Source organism: Apteryx mantelli, chromosome 1 (genome assembly GCF_036417845.1).
Source record: "Apteryx mantelli isolate bAptMan1 chromosome 1, bAptMan1.hap1, whole genome shotgun sequence".
In the NCBI taxonomy this organism is placed as follows: domain Eukaryota; kingdom Metazoa; phylum Chordata; class Aves; order Apterygiformes; family Apterygidae; genus Apteryx; species Apteryx mantelli.
In genome coordinates, this window is record NC_089978.1 from 59,366,275 (window position 1) to 59,389,090 (window position 22,816).

At 42.5% G+C, this 22,816-nt stretch overlaps 1 long non-coding RNA gene across 1 annotated transcript; it reads left to right on the forward strand.

Moving 5' to 3' along the window:
- The first annotated feature begins 869 nt into the window (after window positions 1-869).
- On the forward strand, window positions 870-10,678 carry LOC106491658 (uncharacterized). Its single transcript, XR_001293799.1, has 3 exons — window positions 870-883; window positions 7,054-7,104; window positions 10,580-10,678. It is a non-coding gene; the product is annotated as an uncharacterized lncRNA (long non-coding RNA).
- Window positions 10,679-22,816: the final 12,138 nt, after the last annotated feature.

Below are 22,816 nucleotides of genomic sequence, written 5' to 3' on the forward strand. Positions count from 1 at the left end.
AATCAGCCAAGGAAGGCCTCCTGCTTTGGCAAATGAGACAAAGTCTGACAACTACCCTTCCTTTGTCTCAGTTTTTCTTGGTTTCTGTCAGTGAGGAGAATATATTTTTTTCTCGATAGACATTAATCAGTGTTATTAAATGGCAGTAGAATAGATTCCTATCCAAACAGACTTCCTTCAAAGCCCTAAGCTATGAGAATGGGTTGGAGGGAGCTATTTCCTTTGCATTAACAGATGTACCCTATACAATCTGAGCTACCGAAACTTGTGCAGACGTGAATCAAAATTGAAAAAAAATCTTTTTTGGTTCCTCTGTGATATTTGGCTGCTGGCTTATTTCCTACTGTCCTTTGCAACTGTAGTGGCAAAGGACAACTGTAGTGGCATAGCTTTCCAGTGAATGAAATGGAGAAAAACATATTGCCCTTCAAACTTTTACATGCTGTGTTTTGATTAAGGAAAGAATTTGTTGAGTTGATTAAAAAATGCCTGGGAAACATGTGGGATTGGTACATTGCTTGTTCAGTTTTTTAAGACTGCAGTTATGGATGGTTTGTAAGTGAAGAGATGGGGGCTTTAGCTTATTCCTCCACAGATGTTAAGAGTACTAAACCCAGGCAGGTAGCAGCTGTCTTTCTGAGTGTGTGTGCCAAAGGGAAAGCCAGAGAGCAAAGACTGAGAAATGAGGTCCACAGCGCAGCTGGGCACACGTTGCAGAGATTATCTGGCTGCAGGCAATGAAATCGCCCTTCACATTCACAAGAGGTGAAGAGGGGCCAAGCAAAGTATAGGAAAGAGGAAACAGAGAGCAGGAAAAGCTTAAACATTAGTGTGACATTTTCCAGATTTGACATAAAAGCCTGGAGATACAGAATCTGTGAAGGTAGGCAGGTTTATGATATTGTCTCTTAAAAATACATTGATGCCAAGTGAATACAATTTAAATTGGCTTTCTCTCTAACTACAGTAGTGGCTAAAAAAAATCATCTTTCATTTTTACAGGATAGATAATGGATATGTGAAAAGTCTTGATATTTATTACTCTGTATGAAGATTCTTTGTAAATGTATTGTTTTCATGAACACAGATATCTGTGTCTGGTTTTCTTCCTTGTCTAGAAAAAGATTGGATGAGTTCTTCCTCCACATGTTACCTTCTTGTGACTAAACTGCATCTATTTATTCCAAGATTTTGTGTTGGCTCTACTTGTAATACTAGAATTTCAAAGAGGGTCCTGCGCATCATAGATCTTTTCAGAGAGTATTTTTCTTTCTTCTTCTAGCATAAATCTCAAGCATTAGGAGGAAACTTCTTTAAGTGCCTCAACATGGCTGCTAAACCGAGATGCTGAAAGTATATTACTGCACGCATGAATGGCTTTTACCTTACAGATTTGCTGATTAGAGATATCAGAGTACCCAGTGTGGATGCACATCTCATTTGTTTTCAGAATTCAAGTTTTTTAGCCAATCAGTAAAAATTTAATGTGTTACGAAAAAAGAAACTGATTTTGCAGATTTGTCGCTTCCTTTCTAAATCTCTTATTTTTTGTGTGTGCTGTATGCTTTTTTCTTCCAACAATGCTGTTGCTGCTTATGTATGCACAGCATTATCAAAAAGATGATCCAATGGTCCTGTTGGGAGTTTGTGCATACAAAAATATATGGTAATATATCATAAAGGCTATTAAGAAGAGAAGAGGGCTAAAGGGATGCCTTATTATCAATGTAGTTCATTAGCAATTTTCTAGTTTATGCCTGATTATCAGTATGGTACTTCTTGGATAAGTAGCAATATTTTTTGGTCCTTAATGTCTGTTCCGTTGCTGGATCACATGCATCTCCTCGCACCTCCGCACTGAGAAGGGAAAATGCAGGGCTGCAGATAGTTATTCTGGCTACCACGGGAAGAAATGAGCAGCTCTCTGGACTCCACTGACTGTACTGATTAAATCCCCCTGGCTGGGAATAGGCACTTAGGCGCCTCGCTCCCATGAGGATGCCTATATTCAGACATTTAGATCAAAGCGTTTACAGTCCGGAGCTGAATCCCACTCTGTGTGTCCTGGGCACGGGAACAGCAAGGTCATTAAAGGAAAGGCAAATTCGGATTAAGGAAGAAGAAAAAAAAAAAAGAAGTCAAGTCAGTCCCAGCCTGCCCTTTTGTTGTAAAGCATCCCTTTTTTTTTTCCTTCAAAGCCCAAGGAGGGTCTCTTTCCTCGCTTCTCTGCCTCTGCGCCCCGCAGGCTGCCTCTCTGCACCGCTCACAGCAACAGGGGCCTCATTTTTCATTTTGGAAATGGAGTATTATCTTCTCAGGGCAGAGGAGGGAGAGATCAGAGATTGTTCCCTGCAGCCTCACCAGTTACTGTAAGTATCAGTTTCAGCTGTCTAAGCAAACCGATAGCTCTCCAGACTCTTTCTGCTGCGTGACACAAAACAAAACTTAATGAGGAAAATCGGAGCAGTGTTTGGGCAGCTTACATTTGCTTTAATAGTTTGGCAATACCTTAATGCTATGCCTAACCTTTTAGTCAGTCATTTCCCAGGAGACACAATCAGGGTCCTGAAGAGCTGCTAATGTGCTGCAGCATCCATGTTAACAGGATTTGCTGTAACACTTGGGATTTAGTTAAAATTGAAGGATTTTTTTTTTTCCAGAGCATGTGTAGCACAGACTGCTGTTTTTGCAGGAGTATTTGAGGGGCTGAGAGCTCACTGTCCCTGGCGCTCTTGGAGCTGAAGGCCCCCGGCAGCGCCTTTGCAAGCTACGGCGGCAGACACAGCAAGCTCACTATGCCAGTGGTACTGTTGTTCTGACCAGAATTTCCTGGCACATCAAAATAAAGCAGTTTTGAAATACTTTCAAGCTGACTTCCTCTAAGACATGGGCTTGCAGCTTTTTCCTCTTGGGCACCGTGCCCAAGCTAATGTAACGCAAAAGCAAAATAAAGGCCCTGGTTCATATCTCTGTTATTCCAGGTTTTCATTGCTCTGACAGCACGGACTTCACTGTAATTACACTGGCTTATGTAAGATCAGAGCTCAGTGTGTTCCCTTCAAAACCTTTGTGAGCAACAACACTGTAGGATTTCTGTCCATCTTCCTGGCATTATTTTATTGCTTAAACAAGGCAATTTGGCTTCTGCTACTGTGGTGCTGAAACGAATCTCATTCTTTTGTAATGGAGATGTACTTACTAATCTCTCCCATCACATCCTCAGTACTGGCTGCCTTTCCCAGTTATAATTTGCTGTAGGCTTGGAGCGCACAGAGAAACATGCTGTGTTGTTAAAACTTGGGGATCCTGTTCCTGATAGTTTGATGTCTGGTCCAAGAACTCAGACTATTGCCTATAGGGCCGTACTTTATTAAGAAGTGAAAATTTGTCCTCTCTTTCCCTCTCTTCAGTGCTAACAATCAAATACTTTTTCACCGGGGGGGGGGGGGGGGGGAGGGGAATAGCCCCATAGTTTCTCATGTTTGGTGTTCTTCGCTGCAGTTGTGGAAATGATGAGGCTGTAATAGCCCTGCTGGGGCTTCTGCCCAATATGTGGTAGTTACTTGCAGTTTGCAAAAAACAGAAATATGGAGCAAAAGAGCTAGTGGAAGTCAGATCCAGAGCCAAACTTCCTAGCTTCGGTGTGTCTCTTCAGCAATACCAAAGAGGCCATGTGACCTTTGAATGTGGAAATGTTTTAGAGTCAGTGCCCACTACCAACCAGGGTGACTTTGTTTCCTACAAGTGCTGAAAGAGGCCCAAGTATCAATTGCTCTTGAGTGTGTGTTGATGGGAACCTCTCTTAAGCTGGCTTTCTTGTTAACACGTGCTTCCTTCTGCGCTGGTGGGTTCTTGTTTCCCACATGCAGCCTGTCTTAGTACTGAGCACCGATGTTATGAAATATGTCATCCCACTGACACTGATTTTTTCTCCATTGCTGTTCCCTGATTTACATGGAATTTTTCTTTCTTTGCTCTGGGATATGGAATATCCATTTTCCAGCCTGGTGCAGATTGCCCTGTACAAGGCCCTGACAGGAACAGTCATTACAATAAAATCATTCTGCTAGAACAGACTGCTGCATCCTCCCTACACATAGCAAAAGCATACTCAGAAAAGATACCCAGTTTGCATTAAAACACTTCTCTCCGTTAGATTCTTCTATTATTTTCTATGTTGTAATTTTGTGGAGAGAAATGGATTCTATAGCCTAAAACGTCCTTGGCTTTCTTCTTGGCCATCTCACTAGCTCTGTTATTTCAAATAAACATTGGAAGTGAAAAAAAAAAATGTCAGGAGTTTCCATCAGTTGCCATATTTAAGATGAAAGGGTAAGTTAATAGACTGTAAATTATTTTATTCTTTAGGAATTTTCCTTCTGTTTGTGCAATAATGTGTGTGAACTCTGCTACTAAGAGATTGTATTGTGAGTAACCATATCTACTTTTATTCCTAATTAAAAGATAGTTTGTAGACCTAGGGATTTTCATTGATGTAAAGCACAATTTAATGAATTACTTAATGTGTTTAACCATTGTGATGTCAAAAGCAATTGTTTTCATGTATTTATTTGTTGGTGGTTTTCTGTAAAATAATACTCTTTATGAAAAATGTTAAAAATGAAGAGATTTTGTTGAATATTGTTGGGTCCATGAATTACTTATGAGCAACAAATAAACATTGGTTGCATTTTTGAAACACTAAAGGTTCTCTCTTATCATCTACATCGCCATAAAAAATGAAAGGAAACACTTCTATTGGACTGGTTTTTAAGCATTAGTAAAGCTCCACCATGCCCATAATTATGATTTTTTTTGAACAAACCATCCATGGAGGCAAATATGTTTATATAACTTAGTATTTAATTATGTTGGGGCCCAATCCCTAATCTCATGACTCCAATTGACTTTAGTAGGCTTTATCTCAGATTGAATTAAGACATGAGACTCGAGACTTGAATAGTTGCTAGCATTAATTCAAGTGACCCCAGTGTCAGAATTTGCATAATTAGAGTGAATTAAGACTTAAGTATGCAAATAGTTTGTTGAAATAGTGCTAGTGAATTCATTGAACTTCATTTTTATTCCAGTGTCACTGACGACCAGACAGAACTGTCAGGATAATCTAGTGAGCTATTGTGGGGAAGGATATGAGAATTTGCAGTTTGTTACCACACTGTTAGCCTACCATGCATGCCCTTATATCTTCTGTTAGGGCATGGACCTTGGGAGGAGCTGATTGTATATTCAGCCATACTAAACCATGCAAATGATTGACTACCATGAGTTAGGAGAGGGGTGGGAACACAGAGGTGCATGGACAGACTTGGGCAAGGAGGAAATGCTGACCTCTCTCTTGCAGAGTAACTTCTGTTTGGTCTGCTTCTTCAGAGAATACTTTGGGCCTCTGTACGTTATATGACTACTTTAACAGACCAAAATGTCCCCACACTTCTTTATTTCTGACAGCAAACCTTGCATACATGCTACATCCCTGGACGTAAGTCTAGTTAAAAGGGGAGGACATGGTGCGGCAGATTAGGATGGAGTGACTGTGACCTATCCCTCTTTGATCAAAATCAACTGACCTGTGCTAAGTCCTGTGGAAAACTGTGTTAATGGTAAAGGAATAATTTAGTCTGCATGAGAAACAATTCTTGGGACACAACAAAACCACCATTTGATGAGGGCAGCAGAAGAAAGGAAGTTCTCAAAGATTCAGGTTAGTTTTGGTTTCTAAATTGTTCCTGACAGAACCTTAGACTAAAACAGCTACTATTTAAAAAGCAGCATTGTAGGGTGAGGTTGTTTGAGTCTATGGTGACCAGTAGATTTCTGAAACGTATTCTTATATCATTCCCCCAGTTTTATATTTTTCTAGCTTTATTCACTTCAACACTGAATTCATCTGTGCTCCTGGTCTGCTCTTGAACTCTTTGTATATATGTGTACATATATGCACCTGGAGTCTTTAGGTATCAGAGGGCCTTATGACCAGTTAAACATCATTAAGAAGTATGTATAGTTATTCATATGCATTGCAACAGGACTGCATTAGATAGATAAACTCTTGTGGTTTCCTTTCAGTGTCATTAATGAAATTATCATTGTAATCTTCTATTTTCATGTCCCTTGTACCTGTGTTAGGACATAATATTTTGGTGAAGCAAAAGGCTCAGAGGACTTCGTATGTAATGTTCAGATTTCTCTGGATTGTGATGGTGGTGGTATCGCATTGCTTGTTTGGTTGCTGATGTGAAATAAGCTTAGTTCCTGGGAGACAGATGTCTGCCTCTGGAAAATCATTCTGTTGTATGAATCCAGACCCACAGGAGCTGTTAACTGAGTGAGCATGAAGACTGGATCCGAATGGTGAAGGCTGGATGGCATGGGGAGTTCATACTGCTAGGGAACAATTCAGTCTGCTAATGAGACTCATTGAGCACCATTTATAATGCCTTGAAGTTGCCCCTGGCCTCTGGCCGCTGCTCCAGAAAGATGTAGGTCTCAGCATCGATCTTGTGTCATATATGTAAGCCCTGTGCAGATACCAATCTCCAAAATGACCCTTGAGACCTGTATTTAGGAACCCAGATTGCTCCCACAGTGTTTGTACCATTTGAAGGCACCACTAGAGACAAGCTTGAGTGTCCATCGTTGTCATCAGTTGTGAGCACAAAACTAAGTGCACTGCATGGCAGTGTGAGTGATGGAAAGGCAGAATGAATATTGTCATGTTTCCAGCCCCTGCGCTCTGGTGAAAGCACTTATGAAGCAGGGGCAACAAGATGGTAAATGAAGTAAATGTCCATGTTGCTGATAAATATTACTATATAGCAAAAGCAGAAAAGGATTTTGCCACCAAAAGACAGACACATTTTTTACACATACATGGTTATATTTGAAGAAATACATCAGAAAATTGTGCTGTAATGTGCAGTTTACGGCACAGTTAACAGCAAGAGCGAGAATGAGCATTGCTGGACTGTATTACAGATGGCAGGAGAAAGACTTTGATTTTTAAGATTTCATTCACATTCACTTCTATTTTAGCTCCAGAGGTTATACAAGATGTGACACCTTTCAGCATTTGCTAAGAAATTTGTGAGTATGTCCCTAAAATTCTGAATATGAGATTACACAATATAGAGGTAAGTAAATGACTATTATAAATCTTAATGTTCTATAAAAGTGCAGAGTGCTGAAAAAATATAATGGTTAGAATAAATAAGGCCTCTCCTACTCAGACAAGAGGGTTAGTGCCATATTTTGTCCACTGGGTAAAAAGCTTACCACGTCTCTGTGAAACATATAGAGTGAATTTTTTTTCCACGTAACTAGAGCTCAGCCAGCACCCAACCTTATCATGCGACTCCCAGCCCCTTACAGGCAATTGAGACAAATAGACTTTCAGGGCATAAGCATCTGGCCAGCTTTAGACATTTGTAAAGGGGTAAGAAGAATGTAACCCCGGAAGTGGCTCTTTCTCCCCATTGTTTGTAAACAGAGAAAAAAATCCCCCAGTGTACTTTAGAGGAGGTAGAGCCTCAGCAATGCCAGAGGACAAGGGGTCTTCGGTTTTGGAAAGACTGAGTTTGAAAAGGAAGTAAGACTTTCAAACGGATAGGTCTAGGGACATTTAAGATGTAATAGAGCTCAGAGGGGGGGGGAGTCAAGGACTGAGAGCTGATTTGGGAACCCTCTGTACAAAGATGCTAATCAAAACCACTGGGATGGGTGAGGAAGCCAAGAGATAGGAGAGAAGAAGTGGGAAGGAGTGTGAGCATCGGAAAGCCAAAGACACATCAACTGCAAAAGGAAAAGTGATTGGAAGATCCCCCTGAAAAATCTGCTTAGCTATACAGATTTCACTGAAATAATGGAGAGTAGCTTTGGGGGGATTTCCATCTTACTCAGAAAATTTTATACGGAGTATTTAATAGATGCTTAGGCCCAGCCTCTTGAGACAGAGTCTGCAGGGTGATAGAGGCTGTGCTCTGCCAAAAGCAGGCTGGTCCCTCTGGGATTTCACTTCAGCGGCAATACAGCCGAGTGACAGGAGCCTTGTCTTGCCGCATAGGCACGTGAAGACCAAACCATGTCTCACTTGTCTATGGCAAGTTTAGAGTCAGGATTGCTATGTCAAGTGTGAGATTGTAAATCTGGGACTGGTGATGCTTATGATAAGCAGTAATGACAGTGTCACAGCTACGGAAGTTAAAATGTTTGTGACTAACATGGTGCAGGAATATCCATGTTAATTAACAGCTAGATATTAAATAATAAAAACAAAAATAACCCTAGGCGAAATCCATAAGCAACAGACCAAAATAAAATTTTATCATTATAATTAACAATACAAACTGACTGGCCTGCAGATGCGTGATGTTCCAGTCAGGACAGAGTTTCAGCAAAGACATCACATAAAAATAAACACTGCTGAAAAAGCATGAAAATTTTGGAAGGCATTAATGCTGCCTAGCTCCAGTCATGGTCTCTGGTTAGGTCAGAGGCAGTACTCCTTGTGAGTGACTGAAGGTTAATAAGTGTGTAGGGATGCTTGTGGCTGCATCTGCAAAAATGCCACTGCTGGCCTCTTGCCTACCATTTGGGTTGATTCCTACACACTAGACCCATATGCTCAGGGTCACCAGTCGGAGGGCCCAGCCACATGTCCAGCTTTGGTTGGGGGTTGTTTTTATTTGAGGACTAGATGCAGCGAACTGGTCCTCCATCCAGGACAAACTTCTGTGAGTGGGAACTTTCCTTTACCTGCAGGAGTATTGCCAAAAATTCAGCAATCACCAGCCAGCTTGAGAGTGCCCCTCCACACGCTGAAGCCTTGTGAGCTTTCTGTTCTTGCTCTACTCCTTTAAAATACTAGCTGGCAGCAGCAAATGCAGAGCACTCCCAATGCAGTTAATGCTCACATTAGAGATGAAGGTAAAGTAAGAAATACTAAATCCCTTCCCCAGTTCCCCACCATTCTTGGACCTACAAATCTTGCAGGATTTATGTCAATGTCCTCTTGGGGCTAATGCTTCCTGCCGTGAATCAAGCTGCTTTTCTGAAGCATGGAGTAAGTCCCTATCTCAAGTGAGCTGCTTTGGACCTTAGCTGGTCTTGCAGCTTTCCTTGCCCTCCCTCCCTCACTCTGTGAGTGCCTTTGACTTCTGATACACTTGCACAAACCCTTATTTCCTATGGCTATGCATAAACTGGGAACTTTCCTCAGCTTCTGGGTCCCAGCTGAATATCAGGGGAACACAGGAATGGCCTTATCCTCTCCAGGTGCCTTGCTCTCCATGCAGGGAAAAACCACAGCTGAAGGGCTAGTTGGGAGCTCCAGCTGCTCCAGCTGTAGTGATTCATGTAGTGACCAAGACTTTGGGATGGGGCCTCAGCTCTGACCGTATCTATTGCACAAACACGGATTTACTCAGCTCTGTGCTTAAAAAGTGAGAATTGAACAGCAAATAAATGAATTACTGTTTATCAGTGGTTTAAATAAACAGTCATAGTATGTTTCATCTTCCGTTTGGATCAGCTGGGTAGCTGACTCAGCAAATCACGGACTGAATTTAAACTGTTCCTCTTGGGTCTTAGCCAGGCTCATCTTTGCCAGATTTTGTTTTAAAGAAGCATCTTTATTTATAAACTCAGAGCAGAATTTGTCTGTCAACATTGTTTATGCCACATTTAAACCTATTTAAATAAATCACAAAATGGAATAAGTATCTGGAGAAATGAATATATAGGAAATACGTATTTCTGGTACTCCTGGGCAAAATAGGAGCTCTTATTGCATCATACTGGCCCCAGGCTTGGGAAATGTAGGCAGTGTTAGAGGGTGATTTGCCTCCTGAAACAGCTATCTAACCCAGGAAATTATGACTAATCTGCCTTCTTCTTTCTGCATAATACAAAGGGAGGTACCCTGAAGAAATCTAAAATCTAATTTATCTGCTTCAATGCCATGCCCACTGGAAGAGCCCTGTACAATTCAGGCTTATTGAGGCCACTTTAATGTAACTGAGAAATTAAGGTTTGTGCTTCCCCATCTGCCGACAACATCCTTGGATGAAAACTACAAAGATTTACTTAAGAACAGTTTTCAGAAGAGCTACACTGGGACCATCTAGCCCAGCATTCTCTCTCTGACAGTAGCCAAAGCTGTTTCTTTGGAAAGCCTATAAGAACAGGAAAGCATATGTATTTCCCCTCAGTTCTCCCCTAGATGCCAATCATTTTCAGGGCAAGGACTTCCTGACCAAATTTGGTGTCTTTGAATTTAACAGTTGTTCATGGGCTTCTTGTCTTCTGTGAATTTGCTCAGTTGATCTTTGAACTTAACTTCTAGCATCTGTAACAAAGAGTCTTTTAGCTTAACTGCTCTGAAGTTTTATGAACACAACAGAAAACCGCCTCCTCTGGATTGCTGTGAGTTGGACACCTGCTAGTTTCATTTAGCATGCCTTATATTGGAAGGGACACTGAACAAGTCCCTGCTCATCGTCATGCAATTCCTGATTTTACAATCCTCTATCATAACTCTACTCCTTCATGTTTTTTTTACCAGGCTGAAGAGTATAAGGCAATTCAGTAGGTGTCCAGCTCTTTGAGTATATTGTTGAGATGATCTGCACCATTTCCTGCTCTACTACATCTTCCTTTGGAGATGGGGAACCAGAGCTGCCCACAGTATTCAAGACACAAGCACCCTGTGACTGTATATGGTGACAATGATGTTCTCTGTGTTGCTCTCTGTTCTTTTCATAATATTTCCTAGAATTCACTTTGGGGGTTTTCTGACCAGCACTGAGCACAAAGCTGGCATTTTTGTAAAATCATCTATTATAATGGCAAGATCTCATTTCCAAGTGGTAAAAGTCAACGCTGAACTCATCACAGTGTACAAAAAATTAGGATTGTTTTTTTCCCCACACGCCTCACATTAAAATTATCTAAGTTCAATTTCACCTGTCATTTTATCACCATCACTCTGTATCATCAGGGCCTGCTGCATTTCACACTCTGTCCTTGTCTTCAGTAACCTGAATAATTTAGCAGCTATTGTCCAGCTCAGATTAGTGTCCCCACAGCTCATTTTGCAACCTGACTAGGCAGCAGGGAGCAGAACTTAAGGCAAGCTGACATAATATCCCAGTAGCAGATATAAAGGTTTCATTTGCCTTTTGATAAAAGTGCTGAGATGTATATTGCCATTCTGCTGCTCTTGCCATGTAGGTGGAAAATCAGTTTTTATTAGTGTTGTAAATTGCTTTTCATACAGGTCGCCATAATCAGAAAGGTATTGCTTTGTGGCTCTTTCTTTTAGCAGAGATTCATAGTGAAAGGGTGTTTAATCCCCTTTCTCATCTGTATTCACAGATTTTTTTGAAAACTTTTGAAATTATGTCTTTGTTTCCCTCTTTCACACAGATTTTGGCAAATCGAAACTTCTGCCTTTCCAGCACATAAGCAGCTCCTGTCTTCCCTTCCTCTCTCTGCTGTAAAGCTATAAACAAAGGCATATTGAGTTAGCTGGCAGTAAAATTACAGAAAGCTGAAAAGGTCAGAATCTTAAATCATGGATCAGATAAGACAAAGAATTTTTGATATCTCACAGCAAATAAGGTACAAAGAATGTGATGAACGCTGTATAACCCAGCATGAAACCATATATGGAAAAATGTGAAGTGCTATAAACTTCCTGTTCTGATTTAATTTGCTCCGACTGCATTTAGAAATTGTAGCAAAAAATGCATTGATAGCCACATTATTATTTATGCACAGTAGGAAGTGAGGCTGAGCTACATGCAGAGATTGTCAAGAAGAGAGGGGTTGCTTTTAGTTTTGCAAAAATTTCATTAATTGTGTTTTGGTTTGGAAGCTCAAAAATCAAACTTGCCACCCTAGCAGCTGCCAGAAAGGTATAATTACAATGATTTAATGCTTATATTTCAATAGTGTGCACAAACTGAAGCTCATTTATTTCTCTGGATGACTGCAGTGGGGAGACAAGAGTGAGGAAGCACCCTGTCAAGAAGCCATAGAAAGTGGGATCAACTGAGTGAGATACCTCCCTACTGCCCAGTCTATATATGCGGTGCTTGTGTTTTAGGAATACTTGTGCAGATGAGCCAGGGTTTATGCCCAGGGATACCAAAGCCATTTTGAGGTAAATCACCCTAGTTCCTCACTAGCAAGCCAGCGTTCATCACAAACAAAGCCAGTTTCATAAGCCAGTCTGCCAAAGATCCCAGGTTAGGAGGAGAAAATAACAGCTGAAAATTAAGCGGTCATCTCTCTCCTTCAGGTCAGTTAATAGAGAGTGACAGGAAATGAAGATGAGCAAAAAATGACTGGAGAAAGGAGCTATTTGCAGGGGAGGTAAGGCAACTTGTTGGAGGAAATCATCCTTCTTTGGCCTTTTCACTGCAGAGAGAGCAGCCGTCTTGGTCCCCTCTGCTGGCAAGATGGCCCAAAGATCAGGCTGGTTTACAACAGAGGTGAGCTGGAGAAGAGTCAGGTTAATAGATTTTGCCAGTATTGTGGAGTGTATTATTTTCTTCAGCTCTTTCTTGTAAGGCTCAAGGATAAGAACCTTAACATTTCTTCTTAAAATATAAGACTCAACTTCTTATTTATGAGCCACTTCTGAAACTGAAAATGTCTTGTAGCCTTACTTCAATATCCTGGTGTTTGGCCTAGCCTATAAATAATATAGCAGCGTTTGGAGATGCATTTCCATGCTAAGGCTGTAAACACATAGCGAATAATGATATACTCTCTCTTAAAATAGGCATGGAAAGCTGCGTGTCCGTGGGCTTTGGATGGCTCTGGAGTGGGGCTGGGGGGAGAAGGGCTCGTTCTGCCCCACGGGAATTTCGGAGTCTGGTCGCCTCAGGCAGCTGCTGCAGTGGTTTGGCTCTTACCAAGAGCCCAGGAAGCAACCTCAAGCTGACAGATGTTTTAAGGTCTGCAATGATTTATCTTACTTCAGTTCTCAGTGGGGAGTTAACTCCCAGCTGTTAACAGGCTGAGCAGTGAGCAGGAGGATCTGCCTGAGGCAGGAGTACCCTCTCGCCCCTTGGAGGGGAAGTCTCAGTGTGGCATGTGAGGGTTGCAGCACGGATAAACCTAAAATTGCCCAGGTTGTGCCTATGCTTCACCCACTGGGGGAGCCACTTCGAGGTTTTTGAAGCACACCACAAAAAGTCACCCAAAACCTCAGAATTAAAAAAGGCAAAGTTAGGCCCCCTGCAACTTCATGGGTGAGAAGGTATGTTTTTTCATGCTGTTCCCTGTACAAGAAACACTTCTTTAGGCCATGTGTCATTAATCATAAAGATACATGCATGAAATTACCAGGGACTTTCCATAGAGGACAGCTACTTGCTATTTGAACTTTACCACAAGCATCATAGTGAAAACAGGCCAAGAGGAGGGATCCAAGGGGAGCCAAACACATTTTTGGGGACAAACTTCTATTGACACCAATCAGCGAGGAAGAAAGCCAAGAGGGACTTGCTGGACACCAGGACAAACACGTAGGAAGCAGGGGAAATCAGACTCTCCATGAAGAACGCATTTGCAGTAAGCAAAAAGCTAACCACGTTGACTACCTTCTGCCACATGCAGAAGAAAAGGCCTGGCAGGCCGGAGAAGTGGCTGGAGGCCTGGCGACACCAATTATTGACTTCATAATTCCACTGGAAAGATGTTTTCAGAGAGATCTGTAGAGCGAGAGACTCAGTCTTGAAGTGCAGCAATCAAAATACAGTAACCTCAGGGACTATAAACAGTATTTTGTAGGCTGTAGTTAGTAAGCTCGTTGCTGATTCTCCCTTTTCAACACCCTCTCTTTTTTGGCAAAAACTGAAAAAAAACAGTGTCTTTGTTCAAATACTCAAACCTCCCAAGATCCCTGCTGTTATCACAAATAATGTAATTAGTGCACATGGCCATGTAGCTTTCAACTTTGGCTCTTAGATATTGGCTGAATGTAACTGAATGACTGATAAAAAAATTAAAATCCCCAAGACCAAAGGTGCTTTCTGTTTATGCAGAGAGCATCCTAGGGAGCAAATACTATTTAAACTGGTAATTACCATGCCAGGAGGCCAGAAGTTAATCTCAAGTCCCTGAGAAACTTATCAGGGACTTAGAAAAGGCAAGAGAGAATCCCCCCTTTCTCACTTCTCATCACAGATGTGAGATAAATCCTAAGCAGCCATGTGCGTTAACCCTGTCATTGCAACAGTTGTAGGAGAGGCAGAGACTGTTTCATGAATTCCTCCTTCAGATTTGCTCACTGTTCCCTGCCAGCTCTAAGAGAGTTACTTCTCTTCTGGACAAGGATTTGCCAGCTGTTGTTTTTAATTTGTGTCATTAGAGGGTAGATCATTAACAAATTATACACTGCAACATGTCAGTAAGTTTACACCAAAAGTCATCTGTTGCAGGAGTCGTAGGATTCCCATGCAGCACTTTCAAGGATTACAAACAAACAGGAAAACAAAACCCCGAAACCTTCTAACAAATTCATGTTAGAACAAGCAGTAACAAACAGCCCCGGGTTTGCACCCTCTTGCATTGCTTTTGCTAGTCTCCTGCCTTCACCACATTAATTTTATTCATCCGCACCTGCCTAAACCTTGCCTTAACCCTACCGCCACATAAGGGGGTGTGTGACCTTGCAGCATGGCAGTGGGCTGGGCTGCTCATGTATGTCAAGAGGAGCAGGACCAGGGCATTGGGCATATTTTTATATTATGCTGAACCTACCTGAATAGTGGGCTGTTCTGGAGAGGCCAGGGTTGCTGTCTTGTGCCTGCGTCGCTGCAGTCCCACCGCCTCCTTGGCGCAGGAGCCAGCTCTGGCACGGCCATGGGGTGAGTTGGCTCAGCTGGGAGACCTGGAGAAACACTTAAAGCTGGCCCGACTCACTCTGGGGCTGCACAAGCACCTGATCTGCCCGAAGGGAGAGGGGGCTGAGGGGAAGATTGGGGTTACCGCTTTCAGCAGCATCTTGCAGAGGGGCCGGAGCAAGGATGAACTCTGCCAGCGCGTGGACAGTCTCCAGGCATACATTGTACTGAACATACCACAGTGGAACTGAGTGTTACCAAAGCCCAAAGTTACTGAAGACAACCAGTGAGTAAGGACACTAATTAAAAGGAAAAGCAGCCAAAAGGGAGTTAATAGCTCTTGTTCATGCAAGCTTGGATTTTTGGTTATTCCCCTTTTGTTCGAATTAAGAGTATGGAAACATATTAATGTCTAGTGTCTAGGTTTGATCAGACAGACACCTGAGCTCTCTTTTTTCCCCAGGATATATCACTAAAATGGTATTTCCTTTTTAATTTTCTCTGCACATGACACCTTATCTTCTTGTTCAACTTGCAAGATATTTTCCTAAGCTCTCCAAGTGACTATTTACCTGTTAGAACATTTACATTGATGCTCCAAGGCGGGCAGTCGCTCTTGGCAGCTTTACTTTCAGACCCAGTGGGCCAGACTTTGAACTTTTTCAGCTTGAAAAGGTCAGACCATTACAGAAACTGACAATTTTTAATTTTGCAACTTCTATGGGGATCTGAACGGCACTCACTGAACAAATGAATTAGTGTGAGACTGACTGCTTTAACCAAGCTACAGTTGTCATTTGGGGGAAGAAGTAAATTAATTTCAATAAACAAAGAAGAAATCCTTGATGCCTTTCTGACAACTCTGGGATCTCAGTGAGGAGGGACAGAAATTTATCTTATTAATTGTTTAAGTCTTTGATGAACTCCCAGTTTGTCTTTTCTGTTTGGGTAATGATAATACTTCGCGATACTGTAGAGAGATGAGACTCTCAAACATTAGCAACCTGTTAGCCACGCAATGGCCCAGCAGGACATCACGCATGGGATGCCATCTCATGGTAACACCTACAGCAGTTTAGGCAGCTCAGGGCAATGTGGCAAATGATAGGAAACAATGCTCTCGGCCAAGCCAGGTGTGTTGGTGCTCTTGTACAGACAAACCCGTGGGAGAGCAGACCTTGCTCTGACAAAGGTGAATGGGGCCACGGGGTTAATTTATGGGGAAAGGCATCAGATTTATGGAGTGCACTGATTTGGCAGGCACTTTCCTGTTTGGTTTGTCCGTACTAAAGACTGCCGTTGTTTATGTCAAACTGTTCCTTTCCCACACTTGGCCCTTATTACTGATTCTTCTTCCAAAAAAGCCTTGTTACCATTCATTAAAAACAGAGTCCTCTGGTGTGCGAATCCTGAGAATAATTTTGCTGTGCATCTCTTTCATTTCTGTATATTGTATTTTGACCCTACAGCAAGCTCAAGGAGGGTTTGGTTGTGATCAGTTCATCGTTCTGAGGCCAGCTGGGGAAGGGCATCTTGCTTTCACGGAGGTGAAAAGTACACAGAGGGCAATGGCAAGTGGCTGCACATGGCTCCCAGGGTGGCTGCTGCCAGCTGAGCCACTGCTGTGCAGGTGATAGCAGTGACAGCTGCGAGCAGTCAGGCGCTGGGGGAAAAGAGGCTCATTTCTTAATTTCTTAGGCCCTCCAGACTTTTCACTGATAGCTAGCTCAAGACAACCTGTCCTGGTTATCCCTTCTCCTGTCTCTGAGAGTTGGTTACATCCCTCTCTGGGCAACAATTGCTGCCCTTGGTGTATTGTCTGAGACAAGTGAAACAAGGTAAAGTATTCACAAAACGTCTTCAATTACAGTAAGTTTCACAAGCTTTCTGTAGACATATGCCATGTTAGAGTTAGCTTTTACTTTTTTTGTTCTTTTTTGTTTGTTGATAAAATTTCATCTGTAAGGAAGATGAAAATCAATATTTTAGCTGCAGGATGTGTGATGGCTACAGTTGTGTGACTGAGAGATGTCATTTGTCGCTGAGGTCTCTGTAGACTTCTGTACCTTAAATGTAGAGGAGGAATACTGCTCTGCTGCAAAGGCCAATGCCAACAGTGCGTCAGGTCAAACGCAGAATATTTCTGTAAGTACCCACCACTGAAACGACAAGTTTTGTGATACTGGCACCGAAATGCTTAAGAGTTGGCACTCATCTCCTGGAGTGGCATTCACAGTGCTGAGTTAGGGATTGGTGGGGAGCACAGAGGACTCCAGGAGGGGTCCATCATGGCAGCAAGCCCCAGAGCAGCCCATCCAAAATGCCCAAGAGGGGTCAATGTCCAGAGCCTCCCCTCCACCTTGGCATCTAGTGCCCAGTTGCAGCAGAACAGCTCTGCCATGCTGGGGTACAAAGCCAAACACTATTCCTTGTGCTCTGGTGCCTACATCATGTAGGTGGGTCTAGATGACTGGCTCATTTCTTCTTTGCAAACATGACTGGAGGAGGAAATTAGAATTTGAATTTATACATCTCAATCTAAGTTCTTCTGGCCCAAGGAGATTCAAACCCACTGCTCTTTCTTCCCAGACCCTGACATAGCCATCCATTAAACTGAGGGCAGAGTTAAGCTGAAGCAGGAGGAGGAGGAGGAGGGTGAATAGCAAGTAAGCAACGTCCCCCTCTCCTTTTTCCACTCAGCCAGGCAATTGTGAAGGATATGGGCCCTTAGATGGTCATCTCAACAAAGAAGAAGTTTGGGTACTTGTCTTTCCTAGGGAAAGTGGTTGGCTGAGGTCTGCAGTTTGTTTCAATCAATTCATACTCATATGGAAAGGGTTTTTTGGGATCTTAGCTTGTGATCTTTTTGCCACAGAGATCATACATCTGATCTCGGTTTGTTTTTGAAATTGAGGCACCCCAAGAATGTGCCTTAAAGCACATGTGGGTGGGTCAGTCTAACATGAAACAGGCCTCAGAAATGACAGGGAAAACATTAGTGTTCTTTTCCATGAGGATCTGCTTGAATATGAGAAGGGTTGATTCCCCCACCCACCAGACATTAAGATCTGAAGCAATTTGTCTTATATTTGCAAACTATACCCCATGTGCCGATTTACTTCATGGAGCTATCTGTTCGAGTAACCATCTCTGAGGTCCCTGCTGAGGCATAGAAAACACATGTAATACAGTAGTTCTGTAGCCTACTGCTGGTTGAACCCAAGCCACCAGCTAAATAATGGGTTTGATGGAGGACTCAGGTCCATCATAAACGCTGAGAAAGGTCAAGAGCTGGTGTTGGCCAGGTAGCTCACATGCAATTGTGCTGGACCTCTTGCTTGGAGAGGTCCTGCACCTAGAAACTCTGCTGACAGCGTGCCCTGGAGGAGGAGTATGAGGATACAAAATTATGGGATTTGGAGGAGTTTGACTGTGGAGAGTAGAGAAGGATGTGGGCTTGAGGAGAGGATGGTAAAGTAAGATGTAGAGTTTTTTAATCTACATACCTTACTATGACTGCTGTTTTATTAAAAGTAGAGGCCAAATTAGGTTTGGGACCTCCCAAACTTTTATTTAGTCTAATACAGAAGTTGTTATTGAGCCCACCATGGGCCTTATCAGAAATGCTGCGATAAACAGAACATTTAATGTTTCCTTTCGGTAAAACTGGAAATGGGGCTCTGCGTCCCATCCTCCAACTAGCTAGATATATCACACTGCTTTTAAACTCTGTTCTGTAAATCAGCATCCAAATTAATGCAATCTGCCAAGCAAGTAATGAATATCAAGGAAGTTTCTGGGAAAACTATGGCAAGTTGAAACCTTCAGCTACTGTTATTGATATGTCCTGTCTTAGGAAATAATAAACATCATATTTGGGGAGCAGAAGTTTGAAGACATAAATTCCCTTTGGAAGAGAATCATGTAAGGGACAGCAACAGAACAGCAAGTTTAAGATGTATGATGTACTGCATTTTATGCCATAAGATGGTCACAGGCAGTCATGCAGTGAACATGAACACACTGTACTACAGTATGTATTATAGTCGATAGTCAACAGACTATACTGTTGTTGAATAAATGTTGCCCAGGAACTAAAAAGGCCTTTCCTAGTTCCAGCGTCCTGAGTGTGGTGATGGTTGGCCTAGCTGTTCAATTCGTTAGCCAGCTGATATAATTAATGGTATGTGAACGCTGTGTCATTTTCTCCTGATGATTTCTGACAAGGTGAGAGATATTTTTTTCTCCCTTCCCATGAATACCACTAGTTATCTGAGTTCAAACTCGGGGCTTGTGGTTTGATGTACAGTTTGTCTGATGAAAGCATTTTCTCCAAGAGGCAGTTTAGGATGCCTGAGGCATAGAAACAGGTTATTACTGTTTTCATTTGCACAGTAGTGTCTACTTGTTGCTGCTCATACATCTTTCTCTGTGGCTAGATCTTGAAGGTGCCTCAAACACATGCTGTTACAAGCTCTCCAGCATGCTATGGGTAAATGTCATTTTGGGGACGATTCACTTCCTGGGGTTGCAGCGGCCCCTTTGTGTAAGTGCATGGAAACGTGCTGCAAAGTTCTGGCTGCTGCTTGCATTTACAGCAAGAACTGCTACAGCTATTAAATGCAAAACATGGCAGATGCAGTTTTGTAAAGCTAGGCCAAGAACAAGGCCTACTTTTTTTTCCGGATAAACAGATACAGGCAGGAGCCAGCTCTGCTCACTGATGCTCTCTTGCAGCAGGACGCGAGGCAAAGGCGCACGCAAAGGATGGGTGGTGCGAGCTGCACCCAACTCCCTCTGTGCTCCCATCCCAGGCTGAGGTCCCAGCATGAGACTTGTGTTTGACTTATGGCACCACAGCACTGAGCAGGCAGAGCTCTCACCCTTGTGGCCCTGGGGGTCTCCCATGTCTCCTCACACAAGGCTGCACCCTCAGGTGCTGCGTGAATAGCACCGAGGTGCACAGATAGCAATGTGCAACCTGTGTAAACCCCCCCCCCCCCAAAATAGGTATGTTCATCACATAATGGCAGGTGCATATTCTGATGAGGACAGCATTTGAGGGCTAAGATTTTGGTGCCTTTCTGAAGTTTCTGCAGCTATACCTTAGCAAGAGGTGCAATGAACAGTGGTTATTGGGGAGTTTGGGTCAGAATGGCATAAAAAAGTTTGATTAGGAAAGCAAGGGAGAAGTGGGCTTCCTTCAGCTCCCAGGTGTCTCTCTGACCAGCAGCAAAATTGGTTTGACTAGAGCATGCCAGGGGTGCTAAGTTTCAGGAGTTCACATCTCTGTCTGGAAAGACTTGGAAGCGTGGTGGAAAGCCATTGGCAATCTGTCGATTTTTACTATCACGGACTGTCAAAACACTGTGATCTGTGCTCCTAGAACTGGGAAATGTAATGTGCTTCATCCTCTGTGCTTTTACAAGCATTGCCTTTCTCTGACTGACATGGATTTTTAAATAATGAATATGCGCTGTCACGTCTCCTGCTTTTGTGCTTTTTTAGCCATGAACTGCTTCTTACAATTCTTACATAAAAGTATTTCTCAGAAACATAGCTAATAACTTGTTTCACTTTAATTTGTTATCCATTCCACTGACCGCGGCTTTCCCATTTGAAGGAGGGTGCGCATGCTAAATGCCACACAAACATGCTGTGGGCATCACGGTGTGCTGGAGCATCCTTCCACTTTGTCTCTTGAAAGGCAAACCACCAGGAAAAGTCCTGTGGTACAGCAAATTGCAGTGAGTGGTAAATGAGGCTACAAAGGTGACATGTGATCTGCATAATGTGCACATGTGAATTTAACTGAGAAATGCAATGGCCACGTCACTCACTGGAAATTTCCTATTAAATATGCACAGGTAACATAAGTGCTACTAATGGATAAGCCTTTTGGGTTTTGCGTTCCTGCTTTTTGGAAAAATGGCATTGTACTCTGCCATGACAAGTGTATTTAGGCTAAACTATGCCATTAAAATATTTCTAATTGTAAGGTTTTTTGCTGGGTGCAAACTATAAAACATTTACAAAGAAAAATGTGTACAAACTTTTGATATGGTTTCATACAAAGGAAGATATTGATGTGCCTCTTAGGTCTCTCTGTGTTGCGCTTGCCATTTCAGTGGGGAATACAGTTCCTCAGTTCCTCTCCTGAACTGCAACTATGCAGAGACGAACTTGCATTCTCTATTTTCAGTATGAGTTGCAGATTCACTTTTTTTTTTTCATTTTTACTGTTCACATTTGATAATCACATTGGGACATCTCAGTTACTGTAGATTTAAATAGACTGAAACATAATATGCTGTCTCTGATGGTTATAACACAGGCAATCATTAAAAACAGCCCTACTCAGTGAAAGGTGTATCTATAGCTGTAACCTGTGATAGGAAAGTTATGGAAAAATAATATGCTGTAGAAATGTTTATGAGCAGAGCTGTGGTTTGATCATGCTGCTGCCAGCTTTTTAAATTTATACTTGGCTACTGCAAATTCTTGCTATAAATTCTGGCTACAGTAATCTGCATTCTTATTAACAGCTTGGTTTAAGAAAAGAAAGAAGTGTGGGAGGTAAAGGATTAAAGAACAGTATATGCACATCTCAGATACCTCTTCTTAGCAAAAGCTTGCTTAAACAAAAAAGTGTAACAAGCCCATATGTCCTCTGGGAGAGCTGGCTAGGAGCTGGGAAGGGAAAAACCACATGCAGCTGGTGGGTGAAGAGCAGAAACATCAGGTTAAGCTGTTTGCAGTGAGCTAGGGAGGATTTAGAGCACAGTTTATGTTTTTGATTAAGCAGCTACATCAGAGGGGAAGATAATACTCCAGAAGAAGATTAGCTTAGGAGATGCCTTGTAAGGACACCCACAGGCCACTTGTGGAGGGGATGCTACTGCTGGTGGTGATGGGAAGCTGGTTGGGGCCACTTGGGAGGGCCCTGCCAGGCCTGCACAAACCCCTGGTACAAGGAAAGCCTGAGATCAAGGTGCTTACCTCATGTTGGAGAAGGTGAGGTTTCAGCCTTTTGCACGGCCCACAGAGCAGGCAGACAGGTGCCGGGGCATGCCGAAATGGTAGCATGGGTCTTCCCACCTTGCTCCTCCCGCCTGGATATCAGCCTTGCACCCATACCTTGAGGGTGTGAAATGAGTTTGATGCTGAACCCCAACACATTTCCTCTTTTAAGGTGGCCTTTGTAGTGCTGTAATGTCCTTTTTATATTGTTTTTTCCCCTAAGTTCTTGTAGCAGGTTTTCTTACACTGACTTTTTTATTATTATTATTTCAAAAGTGACTCAACCATTAAAGTCCTCATATTTTAATCTCAGCCTCAAATGCAGGTCTCTTCAGATTTGGGAATACTGGGCCCTCTTATCTGGACAAATGGTTTCCATCACCAAGGAGAGCCTTGATGGAAATGAAGGGTGTAAATTTAACCTAGCATTTTCAATGGCAATTTTTTTTTTTTTACCATAAATGACAAACACATTGCATGTTGCAGCTGGGATCTGACCCAGCAGAGCTCTCAGCCTCTAATTATTGCATCCAAATTAACAGACCGCCAGATCCCGTGTCTCAGCTGGGAAGCAGCCACTAATGGCAAAGAGGCAGTAAAGCACTTAAACCTCCTCTGAGCTGTGCCTAATTGTACAAAGGCACTTCTGTTAGTGCACACTGAGTTTAAATGAACACATCGGCTGTTGTGCTGAAACAGAGAAAGTAAGTACCTACCCTGACAGGAGGAAGAAGTAACGACATCAGACAAGGGAGAGATTCCTAAAGCCCTCATCTTTCTGCTATAGCCCTCCAGTCACTGATCCCAGTCTGTCTCAATGCAATATCCGAGAATCTAGCATAAATCACTGTTAACATCTGACTTTGCCATGCAACAGGCTAAAAGCACTCACAGTCAGGTGAAAGTTTAGGAAGCTGTTCTTT